The following is a 13,520-nucleotide window of genomic DNA, read 5'->3' on the forward strand; positions in this document are numbered from 1 at the left end:
TTACGGTTAGGGTTAGGGTTTCGTTTAGGTTTATGGTTGGGTTAGTGTTAACGTTCGTGTTAGAGTTAGGGATTAGTGTTAGTGTTAGGGTTTGGGTTAGGGTTAGGTTTATGGTTTAGCTTTACAGTTAGGGTAAAGGTAACAGTAAACGTTAGGGTTAGGCTTTCTTATTAGCATTAGTGTTCGGGTAGGGTTAGGGTTATGGTTAAGGATTAGGGTTAGTGTTAGTGTTAGGGTTAGTGTTAGGCTCAATATTAGGATTGAGGTTAGGGATAGATTTAGGGTTAGGGTTAGGTTTAGGATTATTGTTAGGGTTAGTGCTAGGGTTAGGGGTAGGATTAGGATTAGGGATAGGGTTAGGCTTAGTTTTAGGGGTTAGTTTTAGTGTTAGGTGTTAGGGTGAGGGTTAGAATTAGGATTAGGATTAGGATTAGGGTTAGTGTTAGGGTTATAAGGTTAGGGTTAGAGTTAGCATGAGGGTTAGGTTTAGGGTTTTGGTTAGGTTTATGATTAGGTTTAGGGTTGGGGTTAGGGTTAGGGTTATGGTTAGTGTTAGGGTTAGCGTTAGGGTTAGGGTTAAGTTTTGGGTTAGGGTTAGGGTTAGGATTAGGGTAAGGTTAGTGTTAAGTTTAGCTTAGGGTTGGGTTTTAGGTATAGTGTTACTGTTAGGCTTCGTTTTATGGTTAGGGTTAGAGTTTTGAATAGGTTTAGGGTTAGGGTTAGTGGTAGCGTTAGGTTTAGTTTTAGGGTTAGGGTTAGGGTTAGGGTTAGTTTGAAGTTAGGTTTAGGGTTAGAGTTAGGGTTTAGTGGTAGGGTTAGGGTTACGGTTAGGTTTAGGTTTAGGTTTAGGTTAGGGTTAGGGTTAGAGATTAGCGGTTAGGGTTAGGTTAGGTTTAGGGTTAGGTTTAGGTTTTGGGTTAGGTTTATGGTTAGGGTTAATTTTAGGGTTAGGTTTAGTGTTAGACTTAATGTTAGAGTTAGGGTTAGTTTTAGGGTTAGGGTTACGTTTAGGGTTAGTGTTAGTGTTAGGATTAGGGGTATTGTTATGTTTTGTGTTAGGGTTAAGGTTATGGTTAGGATTAAGTTTAGGTTTAGAGTTAGGTTTAGGGTTAGAGATAGTATTAGGTTTGGTGTTAAGTTAGCGTTAGGAATACTGTTAGGTTTAGGGTAGTGTTAGTGTTAGGTTTAGGCTTTGGGTTAGGTTTAGGTTTAAGGTTAGGGTTAGGCTTATTGTTAGAAGTTAGCTTTAGGATTAGTGTTAGGGTAGGGTTAGACTTAGGGTGAGAGGTTAAGATTAGGGTTAATGTTAGCGTTAGGGTTAGAGTTATGGTTAGGGTTACTGTTAGGGTTTGATTTAATGTTTAGGTTTAGAGTTAGAGGTTGGGTTTGGGTTCGTGTTACAGTTAGAGTTTTGGTTAGGGTTTGTGTTAGGATTATGGTTATGGTTATGGTTAGGGTTAGAGATTAGGGTTAGAGTTACGTTTAGTGTTAGTTTTAGGGTTAAGGTTAGAGTTTTGGGTTAGGTTAGCATTAGGGTTAGGGTTAAGGTTAGGGTTAGGTTTAGGCTTAGGGTTAGGATTTAGGGTTAGGTTTAGGTTTATCGTTAGGGTTCTGTTTTGTGTTAGTTTTTGTCTTAGGTTTAGGTGATTGAGTTAGAGTTTAGGGTTAGTGTTAGTGTTATGGTTAGAGTTTAGGGTTAGGGCTAGTGTAACTGTTATGAGTAGGGTTAGGGCTTGCGTAAAAGTCAGGCTTATGGTTATTGTTAGTATTACGGTTACATTACGTTTAGGGCTGGGTTTAGGTTAGGGTTAGGTTTAGGGGTTAGGTGTTAGGATTAAGGTCAGCCTTAGGCTTCAGATTACATGTAGGGTTAGGGTTACGATAAGGTTAATTTGAGGGTTAGGGTTAGTGTAAGGGTTAGTGTTAGAGCTAGGTTTACAGTTTAGTTTAGGGATAGGGATTAGGTGTTAAGGATAATGTTATGTTTATGGTTAGGGTTACGGTTAGGGTTAAGGTTATTTAGGTTTATGGTTGGGCTTAGTGTTAGGGGTAGGGTTAGGGATTAATGATAGGTTTAGAGTTATGGTTAGGGTTTGCATTAGGGGTTAGTGTTACTGTTAGGTTTAGGATGATGGTAAGCGTTAGGGTTAGGCTTACATATTAGGGTTATTGCTTGTGTTAGGGTTAGGCATAGGGTTAGGGTCAAGTTTGGGGATTGGGGTTAGGGTTAGTGTTAGGGTTAGGTTTAGGGTTACCGTTAGGTTGAGGGTTACCTTTAGGGTTAGGGTTAGGTTAGGGTTAGGTTTATGGGTTAGGTGTTAGGGATAGGGTCAGGGTTAGGATTCGGATTATGGTTAGTGTTAGGGTTAGATTTTCATTTAGGTTTAGGGTTAGGGTTAGGGTTAGGTTAGGTTAAGATTTTCGGGTTAGGGTTTAGTTTAGGGGTTAGATATTAGGGATTGGATTACAGTTAGGCTTAGGGTTATGGTTACTTTTACATTTAGGGTTAAGGTAGGTGTTAGGTTTAGGGTTAGGTTTAGGCTTAGGGTTAGATTTAGGGTTAAGGTTAGCGTAAGGGTTAGATTTTCAGTCAGGATTAGGCTTTAGGTGTTAAGGATATGGTTAGCATTATGGTTATGGTTAGGGTTAGTTTTAGCGTTAGAGTTAGGATTATGGTTTGTGTTAGCATTAGGGTTTTGTGGTTAGGGATCCGAGGGTTAGGGTTTAGGGTTAGAGTTATGGATACTCATAGGGTTCACATTAGAGTTATGTTTAGGGTTAGGGTTAGTATTACGATTAGGGCTAGGATTAGGTTTAGTGTTATTGTTAGGGTTAGGGTTATTGTTAAGTTTTGGGTTAGGATTAGAGTTATGGTTAGGGTTAGGTTTAGGCTTAGAGTTAGGGATAGTGTTAGGTTTAGGGTTAGTGTTAAGGTTAGGGTTAGGGTTAGAGGTTAGGATTAGGGTTAGGGTTAGCGTTAGGGTTAGGGTTATGTTTAGGGTTAGCGTAAGGACTAGAGTTAGGGTTACGGTTAGGGTTTGGGTTAGGGTTAGGCTTTAGTGTTAGAGGTTAGATTTAGGGTTAGTGTTAGAGTTAGAGTTTAGCGTTAGGGTTTGTGTTAGGGTTACGGTTAGGTTCAGGATTAGATTTAGGGTTAAAGTTAGGGTTAGGGTTAGGGTTTGTGTTAGGGTTAGGGTTTTATAGTTAGTCTCCTTAGTGTTAGGCTTTAGGGTTAGGATTAGGCTTAGTGGTAGTTATAGGGTTAGGAGTAGGTTTAGGGGTTAGGTGTTCCAGATAGGTTTAGGGTTAGGCTTCAGTTTGCAGTTATGGTTAGGGTTATGATTAGCTTTAGGGTTAGGTTTAGGGTTAGCGTTAAGTTTAGGGTTAGGTTTAGTGTTAGTCTTAGGTTTAGGGTTAGGGTTAGGGGTTAGGTGTTAGGGATAGGGTTAGGGTCAGTGTTAGGATTAACGTTTTGGTTAGGATTAGGTTTAGGGTTAGGTTTAGCGTTAGGGTTAGCGTTTAATGTTAGTGTTAAGGTTACGGTTAGATTAAGGTTTAGGTTTAGGTTTAGGGTTAGGGTTAGAGTTTAGGGTTAGGGTTAGGGTTAGCGCTAGTTTTAGGTTTAGCGTTAGTTTTATGGTTAGGTTTAGGGTTAGTGAAAGGTTTAGTTTTAGTGTTAGGTGTTAGCTGTTAGGGAAAGTGTTAGGGTTAGGGTTAATATTAAGGTTAGGGTTATGGTTAATTTTTCTTTATGTTTATGGTTTAGGGTAAGGGATATGGTTATGATTAGGTTTAGGACTATTGTTAGGTGAGTGTTAGGGTTAGAGGTCAGGTTAGTGTTAGGTGTTAGGTTTTAGGGAAAGTGTTAGGGTTAGGTTTAGGGTTAGAGTTAGGGTTCTGGTTAGAGATTAGGGTTAGGGTTAGTGTTGGGGTTAGGTTTCCGGTTAGGGTTATAGTTAGAAGTTAGGTCTAGGGGTAGGGTGGTGGTTAGGGTTAAAGGTTAGTGTTAGGGTTAGATTTAGGGTTAGTGTTGGCTTAGGGCTAGGGTTAGGGTTAGGGCTTAGGGTTAGCATTAGTGTTAGCGTTATGGTTAGAGCTATGGGTTAAGGTTAGTTATACCGGTTACGGTTATGGTTAGGGTTTGGTTTAGCCTAGGGTTAGGGTTAGGTTTATGGTTAGGGTTAGAGTTAGAGTTATGGATAGGGTTAGTGTTATGGTTAGGGTTAGTGATAGGATCACAATTGGGTTTAGGGTTAGGGTTACAGTTTGATTTAGAGTTAGGCTTAACATTAGGGTTAATGTTAGCGTAAGTGTTTGGGTTAGTGCTAGGTTAGAGATTCGGGTTAGGGTTAGTGTTAGGGTTAGGGTTAGTGTTACAGTTAGAGTTCAGTGTTAGGGTTAGGGTTAGGTTTAGAGGTTAGGTGTTAGTGATAGTGTTATGTTTAGGGTTAGGATTAGGGTTCTGTTTAGATTTAGTGTTAGTGTTAGGGTTAGGGTTAGTGTTAGCGTTATTGCTAGGGTTAGTGTTAGGATTAGGGTTAGGGTTAGGGTTAGGGTTAGGGCGAAAGCTTAGGTTCAGGGTTAGGGTTAGTGTTAGTGTTAATGTTAGGAATAGGGTAAGGGTTAGGATTAGGGTTTGTGCTTAATTTTAGGGTTAGGATTACAGTTAGGGTAAGGGTTAGGTTTAGAGGTTAGTTTTAGGGTTAGGGTTAGGGCTAGGTTCTGTTTGAGGGTTAGGGTTATGGTTAGATTTAGTGTTAGGTTTAGGGTTAGCCTTAGGGTTAGGTTTACAATTAGGTTAGCATTAGGGTTAGGGTTAGGCTTAGGGTTAGGGTTTGCATTAGATGTAGTGTTAGTGTTAGGGGTATGGTTAGTTTTAGGCAATAAGTGTTAGGGATAGGGTTATGAGTTAGGGTTAGGTTTAGATTTTCGGGGTAGGGTTAGTGTTAGGATTAGTGTTATTGTTAGGGTTAGGGTTAGGTTGAAGTTTAGGGTTAGGGTGAGTATTAGGGTTAAAAGTTAGGTTTAGTGCTAGCTTTCGGATTAGGGTTAGGCATAGTTTTACAATTAGGGTTAGTGTTAGTGGTTATGGTTAGTGATAGGGTTGGGATTAGGGTTAGGGTTATGGTTAGGATTAGAGGTATGGGTTAGGGTTAGCGTTAGGTTTAGGGTTAGCGTTAGGGTTAGAGTTTAGTGTTATTGTTAGGTTTAGGGTTAGGGTTAGTTTAAGGTTTAGGCTTAGCGTTACACTTAGTGTTAGGTTTATTGTTAGAGTTAGTGTTAGGTTTATGCTTAGGGTTATGGTTAGGGTTAGGGTTAGGGTTAGGTTTAGTGTTAGGTTTAGGTGTTAGGTGTTAGTGAAAGGGTTAGGGTTATGCTTTGGTTTATGCTTAATGTTAGGGTTACAATTTCATTTAGGCATAGGTTTAGGTTTAGGGTTATGGTTAGTGTTAGGTTTAGGGTTAGTTTATGAGTTAGGGTTAGGTTTAGGGTTAGGGTTAGGTTTAGGTTTAGGGTTAGGGTTAGGGTTAGGGTTAGGCTTATTGTTAGAATTTAGCTTTACGATAAGTGTTAGGGTAGGGCTAGGTTTAGGGTTAGAGATTAACAATAGGGTTAGTGTTAGCGTTAGCATTAGATTTATGCTTAGGGTTACTGTTAGGGTTTGGGTTAGTGTTCAGGGTTAGAGTTAGAGGTTAGGGTTAGGGTTCGTGTTACATTTAGGGTTTTGTTTTAGGGTTTGTGTTAGGATTATGGTTATGCTTAGGGTTAGGGTTAGAGATTATGGTTAGAGTTAGGTTTAGTGTTAGTTTTAGGGTTAAGGTTAGAGTTTTGGGTTAGGTTAGCATTAGGGTTAGGGTTAAGGTTAGGGTTAGAGTTAGGTTTAGGGTTAGGATTAGGATTTAAGGTTAGGTTTACAGTTATCGTTAGGGTTCTGTTTTGTGTTAGGGTTAGGGTTAGGGTTTTTGTTAAGTTTTGGGTTAGGATTAGAGTTATGGTTAGGGTAAGGGTTAGGCTTAGAGTTAGGGATAGTGTTAGGTTTAGGGTTAGTGTTAGGGTTAGGATTAGAGGATAGGATTAGGGTTAGTGTTAGCATTAGGGTTAGGGCAAGTTTTAAGGTTAGTTTTAGGATTAAGGTTACGGTTATGGTTAGGGTGTGGGTTACGATTAGACTTGAGAGTTAGAGGTTAGCGATAGGGTTAGTGTTAGGGTTAGAGTTTGGGTTAGTGTTTCTGTTAGGGTTATGGTTGGGTTTAGGATTAGATTTAGGGTTAGAGTTAGGGTTAGGGTTAGGCTTAGGATTAGGGTTAGTGTTAGGGTTAGGGTTTTATAGTTAGGCTTCTTAGGTTAGGGTTTAGGGTTAGGGTTAGGATTAGGGTTAGTTTTAGGGTTAGGTTTAGGAGTAGGTTTAGTGGTTAGGTGTTCGTGATTGACTTACGGTTAGCCTTCAGTTTGCAGTTATGGTTAGTGTTATGATTAGGTTTAGGTTTAGGTTTAGTGTTATCGTTAGGTTTAGGGTTAGGTTTACTGTTAGTGTTAGGTTTAGGTTTAGGGTTAGGGGTTAGGTGTTAGGGATAGGGTTAGGGTCAGGGTTAGGTTTAACGTTTTGGTTAGGGTTAGGTTTAGGTTTAGGCTTAGCGTTTAGTGTTAGGGTTAGTGTTACAGTTAGATAAAGGTTTAGGGTTAGGGTTAGAGGTTAGGGTTAGGGTTAGGGTTAGGGCTAGTTTTAGGTTTAGCATTAGTTTTATGGTTAGGTTTAGGGTTAGTGAAATGTTTAGTTTTAGGGTTAGGTGTTAGGTGTTAGGGAAAGTGTTAGGTTTAGGGTTAACGTTAAGGTTAGGGTTAGGGTTAATTTGTGTTTATAGTTATGGTTTAGGGTAAGGGATAGGGTTACTGTTAGGTTTAGGACTAGGGTTAGGTTAGAGTTAGGGTTAGAGGTTGGGTTTAGTGTTAGGGTTAGGTTTAGGGTTAGAGTTAGGGTTATGTTTAGAGAATAGTGTTAGGGTTAGTGTTATGGTTAGGTTTCCTGTTAGGGTTATGGTTAGAAGTTAGGGTTAGAGTTAGTGTTATGGTTAGTGTTAGAGGTTAGGGTTAGGGTTAGGATTAGTGTTAGGGTTAGGGCTAGAGTTATGGTTTGGGGTTAGGGTTAGGGTTAGGGTTAGGTTTAGGGTTAGGGTTAGTGTTTTGGTTAGAGCTAAGGGTTAAGGTTATGTTTAGGGGTTATGGTTATGGTTAGTATTAGGTTTAGCTTAGCGTTAGTGTTAGGGTTATGGTTAGGGTTAGAGTTAGAGTTATGGATAGGGTTAATGTTACAGTTACGTTAGGGATAGGATCACAATTGGGTTTACGATTAGGGTTAGAGTTTGGTTTAGGGTTAGGCTTAGCATTATGGTTATGGTTAGGGTAAGTGTTAGGGTTAGTGCTAGGGTTAGAGGTGCGTGCTAGGGTTACAGTTAGGGTTATGGTTAGTATTAAAGTTAGAGTTCAGGGTTAGGGTTAGTTTTAGGATTAGGGGTTAGGTGTTAGCGATAGTGTTAGGTTTAGGGTTAGGATTAGGGTTCGGTTTAGAGTTAGGGTTAGGGTTAGTGTTAGGGTTAGGGTTAGGGTTAGGTTTAGCGTTAGGTTTAGGGTTAGGCTTAGAGTTAGGGTTAGGGTTAGCTTTAGGGTTAGGTTTAGGGTTATTGCTAGGGTTAGTCTTAGGTTTAGGATTAGGTTTAGGCTTAGAGGTTATGGTTATGGTTAGGGTTATGGTTAGGGTGAAAGCTTGGGTTCAGGGTTAGGGTTAGTGTTAGTGTTAGGGTTTGGAATAGGGTAAGGGTTACGATTAGGGTTAGTGCTTAATTTTAGGGTTAGGGTTAGAGTTAGGGTTAGGGTTAGGTTTAGAGGTTAGTTTTAGGGTTAGGTTTAGGGCTATGTTCAGTTTGAGGGCTAGGGTTATGGTTAGATTTAGTGTTAGGTTTAGTGTTAGGCTTACGGTTATGGTTAGGGTTAGGTTTACAATTAGGTTAGCATTAGGGTTAGGGTTAGGCTTAGGGTTAGGGTTTGCATTAGATGTAGTGTTAGTGTTGGGGTAGCGTTAGGTTTAGGCTTTAAGTTTTAGGGGTAAGGTTATAGGTTAGGGTTATGGTTAGGTTTAAGGTGAGGGTTAGGGTTAGATTTTTGGGTTAGGGTTATTGTTAGGGTTAGTGTTATTGTTAGGCTTAGGGGTATGTTGAGGTTTAGGGTTAGGGTAAGTATTAGGGTTAGAAGTTAGGTTTTGGATTAGGCTTAAGGATAGTTTTACGATAAGGGTTAGTTTTAGAGGTTATGGTTAGTAATAGGGTTGGGGTTAGGGTTAGGATTATGGTTAGGGTTAGCGTTACACTTATTGTTAGGGTTAGGGTTAGTGTTAGAGTTAGGTTTAGGTTTACGCTTAGGATTATGGTTATGGTTAGTGTTAGGGTTAGGATTAGGGTTAGGTTTAGGGGTTAGGTGTTAGTGAAAGGGTTAGGGTTAGGCTTTGTTTTACGGTTAGTGTTAGGGTTACAATTTCATTTAGGTTATGTTTAGAGGTTAGCTTTTGGTGTAGGGTTAGAGTTAGGGCTAGGATTAGGTTAAGGGTTAGCCTTAGAGGTTATGTTTAGTGTTAGAGTTAGGGTTAGTGTTAAAACTTAGGTTAAGGGTTAGGCTTAGGGTTAGGGTTATTTTTAATGGTAGGATAATGTTTAGGATTAAAGTTAGTGGTTAATTTTACTGTTAGGGTTACTGTTAGGGTTAGGTTTAGATGTTAGTGTTAGGGTTAATGTTAGTGTTAGGGTTAGTGTTAGGGTTAGGGTTAGAGTAAGGGTTACAGTTAGGTTTAAGTTAGGGTTATGGTTAGGTTTAGGGTTACAATTAGGTTAGGATTAGGGTTAGTGTTAGCATTTAGGGTTAGGGTTATGTTTAGGGTTAGGGTTAGTGTTATGGTTGGGGTTATGGTTAGGTTGAAGTTTTGTGTTAGGATTAGTGTTAGTGTTAGAAGTTATGTTTAGTGTTAGGGTTAGGGTTAGGTTTATGTTTAGGATTAGTGTTAGGTTTAGGTTTAGGGTTAGGTTTACTGTTAAGCATATGCTAGTGTTAGGGTTTTGGTTAGGGTTAGCTATTCCATCAAGTTTAGGGTTAGTTTAAGGGGTAGAGTTAGGGTTAGGGTAAGGGATTAATGTTAAGTTTCGTGTTAGGTTTATTGTTATGGTTAGGGTTAGGGTTAGGTTTAGGGTTAATTTTAGAGTTTAGTGCTAGTGTTAGTGTTTGGTTTAGTGTTAAGTTAGAGTTTAGGGTAAGGTTTACGGCTAGGGTTAGGGTTTGTGTTGGGTTAGGCTTAGGGTTATGCTTAGAAGTTACATTAGGTTTCGGCTTAGATTTAGCATTAGGGTTAGTGTTAGGCTTAGGCTTAGAGGTGATGGTTAGGGTTAGTGTCAGGCTTAGGGCTAAAGCATAGGTTAAGGGTTAGGTTTAGGGTTAGGGTTAGGGAACAGGTAATGGTTAGGATGAGGGTTAGTGGTTAGGTTTAGAGTTAGTGCTAGTGTTAGATTTAGTGGTTAATGTTAGTGTTAGGATTAGTGTTAGGGTTAGTGTTAGTGTTAGGGTTATTGTTAGAATTAGGGTTATGGTTTGGTTTAGGCATAGGGTTATGGTTTGTGTTAGTGTTAGAATTAGATTAGAATTAGGGTTAGGGTTACGTTTAGGCGTAAGGTGTTAGGGATAGGGTTATGGTTATGGCTATGGTTAGGGTTAGGATTAGTGTTTGGGTTATGGTTAGGATTAGAATTTAGGGTTATGCTTAGGGTTTGGTCAGGTTTAGGGGTTAGCTGTTTGGAATAGATTTATAGTTATGGTAAGGTTTATTGTTTGGTTAGGGTTAGGGTTAGGTTTAGGGTTAGGTTTAGTGTTAGGATTACAATTTTGGGTTAGGATTAGGGTTAGGTTTACAGTTAGGTTTTGGTTTAGGATTAGATTTAGGGTTAGGCTTAGTTGTTAGATGTTAGTGTTAGGGTCATGGTTAGGGTTAAGGTTATGGTTAGAGGTTAGCGTTAGGTTTAGTGTTAAGGTTTGTGTTAGGGTTAGGGTTAGAGTTAAAGGTTAGGCTTAGGGTTGGGGTTACTGTTAGAGTTTAGGGTTAGTGTTAGAGTAAGTTTTAGGGTTAGGTTTAGGCTTAGTGTTAGGGTTATGATTTAGGTTAGGGTTAAGCATTACCTGTTAGGGAGATGGTTAGTATTGGGCTTTGGTTTATGGTTAGAGTTAGGGTTACAATTATTTTTAGGGTTAGGGTTAGTGTTAGACTTATGGGTAGTGTTAGGTTTAGCATTAGGTTTGGAGTTAGGGTTAGGGTTTAGGTGTTAACGATAGGGTTAGGGTTAGGGTTTGGTTTAGTGTTCGGTTTAAGGTTAGGGGTAGTGTTAGTTTTAGGGTTAGGGTTTAGGGCTAGGGTTAGGTGTAGGGTTAGGGTTAGCTTTAGTTTTAGTGTTAGGGTTAGTGTTAGGGTTAGAATTTAGTTTTAGAGTTAGAGTTAGCATTAGGTTTAGGTTAGGGATAGGGGTAATGGTTAGAGGTTAGCGTTTGGTTTAGGGTTAGAGTTAGGGTTAGAGTTAGTGCTAGGGTTAGGCTTAGACGTTATGGTTAAGGTAAGGGCTAGTGTGAGGGATACGGTAAGGGTTAGGATTAGGGTTAGTGGTTAATTGTAGCGTTAGGGTTACAGTTAGGGTTAGGATTTGATTTAGAGGTTAGTGTTAGTGTTAGGGTTAGGGTTAGTGTTAGGGTTAGGGTTAGTGTGAGGCCTAGAGTTAGGGTTAGAGTTAGGGTTAGGTTTAGGCTTAGGGTTATGGTTAGGGTTAGTGTTATAATTAGGTTAGTGTTAGGGTTAGGATTAGGGTTAGGTTTAGGGTTAGATTTAGGCTTAAGGTTAGCGTTAGTAATTAGCGTTAGGTTTGGTTTAGGGCTATGGTTAAAGCTTAGGTTTAGGTTTAGGGTTTAGTTTCAGGTTTAGGCTTAGTGTTAGGGTTAGTGTTAGGGTTAGGGTTAGGTTTAGCATTAGGGTTAGGGCATAGGTGTTAGGGATCAGGTTATGGTTAGGGTAGGGTTAGGGTTACATTGAGGCTTAGAAGTTATGGTTAGTGTTAGGGTTAGGGTTTAAGTTTATTTAAGGTTAGGGTTAGCGTCAGAGTTAGGGATAGGGTAAGGGTTAGGGTTACGGTTAGTCGCTAGGTTTAGCATTACGTTTACAGTTAGGTTTAGGGTTAGCTTTAGAGGTTAGTGTTGGGGTTAGTGTTAGGGTTAGGGTTAGGGTTAGGGTTAGGGTTAGGTTTAAGGTTAGTTTTAGAGTTAGGTTTAGGTTTAGTGTTAGGGTGAGCTTTAGGGTTAGGTTTAGGTTTAGGTATAGGGTTGCATCTAGGTTTCGTGTTATGGTGAGGGTTAGGGTTACGATTAGTTCAGGATTAGAGTTAGGGTTAGGTTTAGGCTTACAGGTAGTGTCAGGATTTTGATTAGGATTAGGGTTAGGGTTAGTGTTAGGTTTTGGGGTTAGGTGTTAGGGATAGTGTTAAGGTTAGGCTTAGGGTTAGGGTTAGTGTTAGGTTTTTGTTTTAATTTTAGGGTTAGGTTTAGCATTAGTGTTAGGGCTTACGTGTTCGGGATAGTGTTAGGATTAGGATTAGGGTTAGTTTTACTTTTAGGGTTAGGGTTAGGGTTAGTGTTAGGTTAGGGTTAGTGTTAGGTTTAGGTTTATGGTTTAGTGTTAGGGTTACAGTTAGGTTTACGGTTACTTTTAGGCTTCGGGTTAGAGTTATGGTTAGGGTTACGATTAGATTAGGGCTAATTTTTGGCTTAGGATTAGATGTTAGGGATAATTTTAGGGTTAAGGTTAGTGTTACGGTTAGAGTTCAGGGTTATGGTTAGATTTAATTTAGGGTTAGTGTTATGGTTAGAGGTTAGCATTAGGTTTGGATTAGGGTTAGGGTTAAAGCGGAGTTGTAATGTTAGGCTTAGTGTTAGGGTTAGGTTTAGTGTTAGGTTAAGGGTTATGGTTAGGGATAGGGTTATGGTTAGAGATTAGCATTTGGGTTAGGGTTAGGGTTAGGTTAGGGTTAGGGTTAGAGATAATGTTTAGGGTTAGGTTTAAAGCTTAGGTTAAGGGTTAGGGTTAATGTTAGGATTAGGTTTAGAGATATGGTAAAGGTTAGGGTTAGTGTTAGTGGTTAGCTTTAGGGGTAGGGTTATGATTAGGGTTAGGTTTAGAGGTTAGTGTTAGTGTTAGTGTTAGGTTTACGGTTAGTGTTACTGTTAGTGTTAGTGTTAGTGTTAGTGTTAGTGTTAGGGTTAGGGTTAGAGTTAGAGTTAGAGTTAGGCTTAGGGTTAGGCTTTAGGGTTATGGTTAGGTTTTAGATTACAATTAGGTTAGGGTTAGGGTTCAGGTTAGATTTAGGTTTTGTGTTAGATTTAGTGTTAGTGTTAGGGTTAGTGTTAGGGTTATGGCTTAGGTGTTAGGAATAGGGATATGGGTTAGGTTTAGGGTTAGAATTAGGGTTAGGGTTAGGGTTACGGTTAGGGTTAGCATTAGGGTTAGGGTTAGTGTTAGGGTTAGTGTTATTGTTGGTGTTAGTGTTAGGTTTAGGGGTTAGGTGTTAGGAATAGGGATATGGGTTATGTTTAGGGTTAAAATTAGGGTCAGGGTTAGAGTTACGGTTAGGGTTAGCATTTAGAGTTAGGTTAGTGTTAGTGTTAGTGTTATTGTTGGGGTTAGGGTTAGATTGAGGTTTAGGGTTAGGGTTAGTTTTATGGTCAGATGTTAGGTTAAGGTTAGGGTTAGGGTTATGCTAAGGTTAGGGTTTGGGTTAGGTATTACAGTCAGGGTTAGTGTTGGTATAAGGTGTAGGTTTAGGTTTAGGGTAAGGTATTAATGTTAGGTTTAGAGTTAGGTTCATGGTTAGGTTTAGGTTTAGGGTTAGTGTTATTGTTGGGGTTAGGGTTAGATTGAGGTTTAGTGTTAGGGTTAGTGTTAGGGTTAGATGTTAGGTTTCGTGTTCGGGTTAGGGTTAGTGTTAGGGTTAGGCTAAGTTTAGGGTTCGGGTTAGGTATTACAGTCAGGGTTAGTGTTAGTATAAGGGATAGGTTTAGGGTTAGGGTAAGGGACTAATGTTAAGTTTAGGTTAGAGTCATGGTTAGGGTTATGGTTAGGGTTAGGTTTTTAGGTTAGTGTTAGTGTTAGGGTTAGGGTTAGGGTTTTGGTTAGTGTTTGGTTTAAGGTTAGGGTTATTGTTAGGGTTATTGTTCTGGTTAGAGGTTAGCATTCAATTTTGGGTTAGATTTAGGGTTAGGCTTAGAGGTGATGATTAGTGTTAGGGTTAGGCTTAGGGTTAAAGCTTAGGTTCAGGGCTAGGGATAGGGTTCGGGTTATGGATAGAGTCATGGTTATGGTGAGGTTTACTGTTAGGTTAGGTTTAGGGTTAGGGTTAGCTTTAGGGTTAGAGTAAGGGTTAGGGTTTGTGTTAGGGATAGGGTTTTATGGTTAG

The sequence above is a fragment of the Cavia porcellus genome, unplaced genomic scaffold, assembly GCF_034190915.1.
Source record: "Cavia porcellus strain 051 isolate PalLab524CR breed Dunkin Hartley unplaced genomic scaffold, mCavPor4.1 scaffold_35, whole genome shotgun sequence".
Taxonomy (NCBI): Eukaryota; Metazoa; Chordata; class Mammalia; order Rodentia; family Caviidae; genus Cavia; species Cavia porcellus.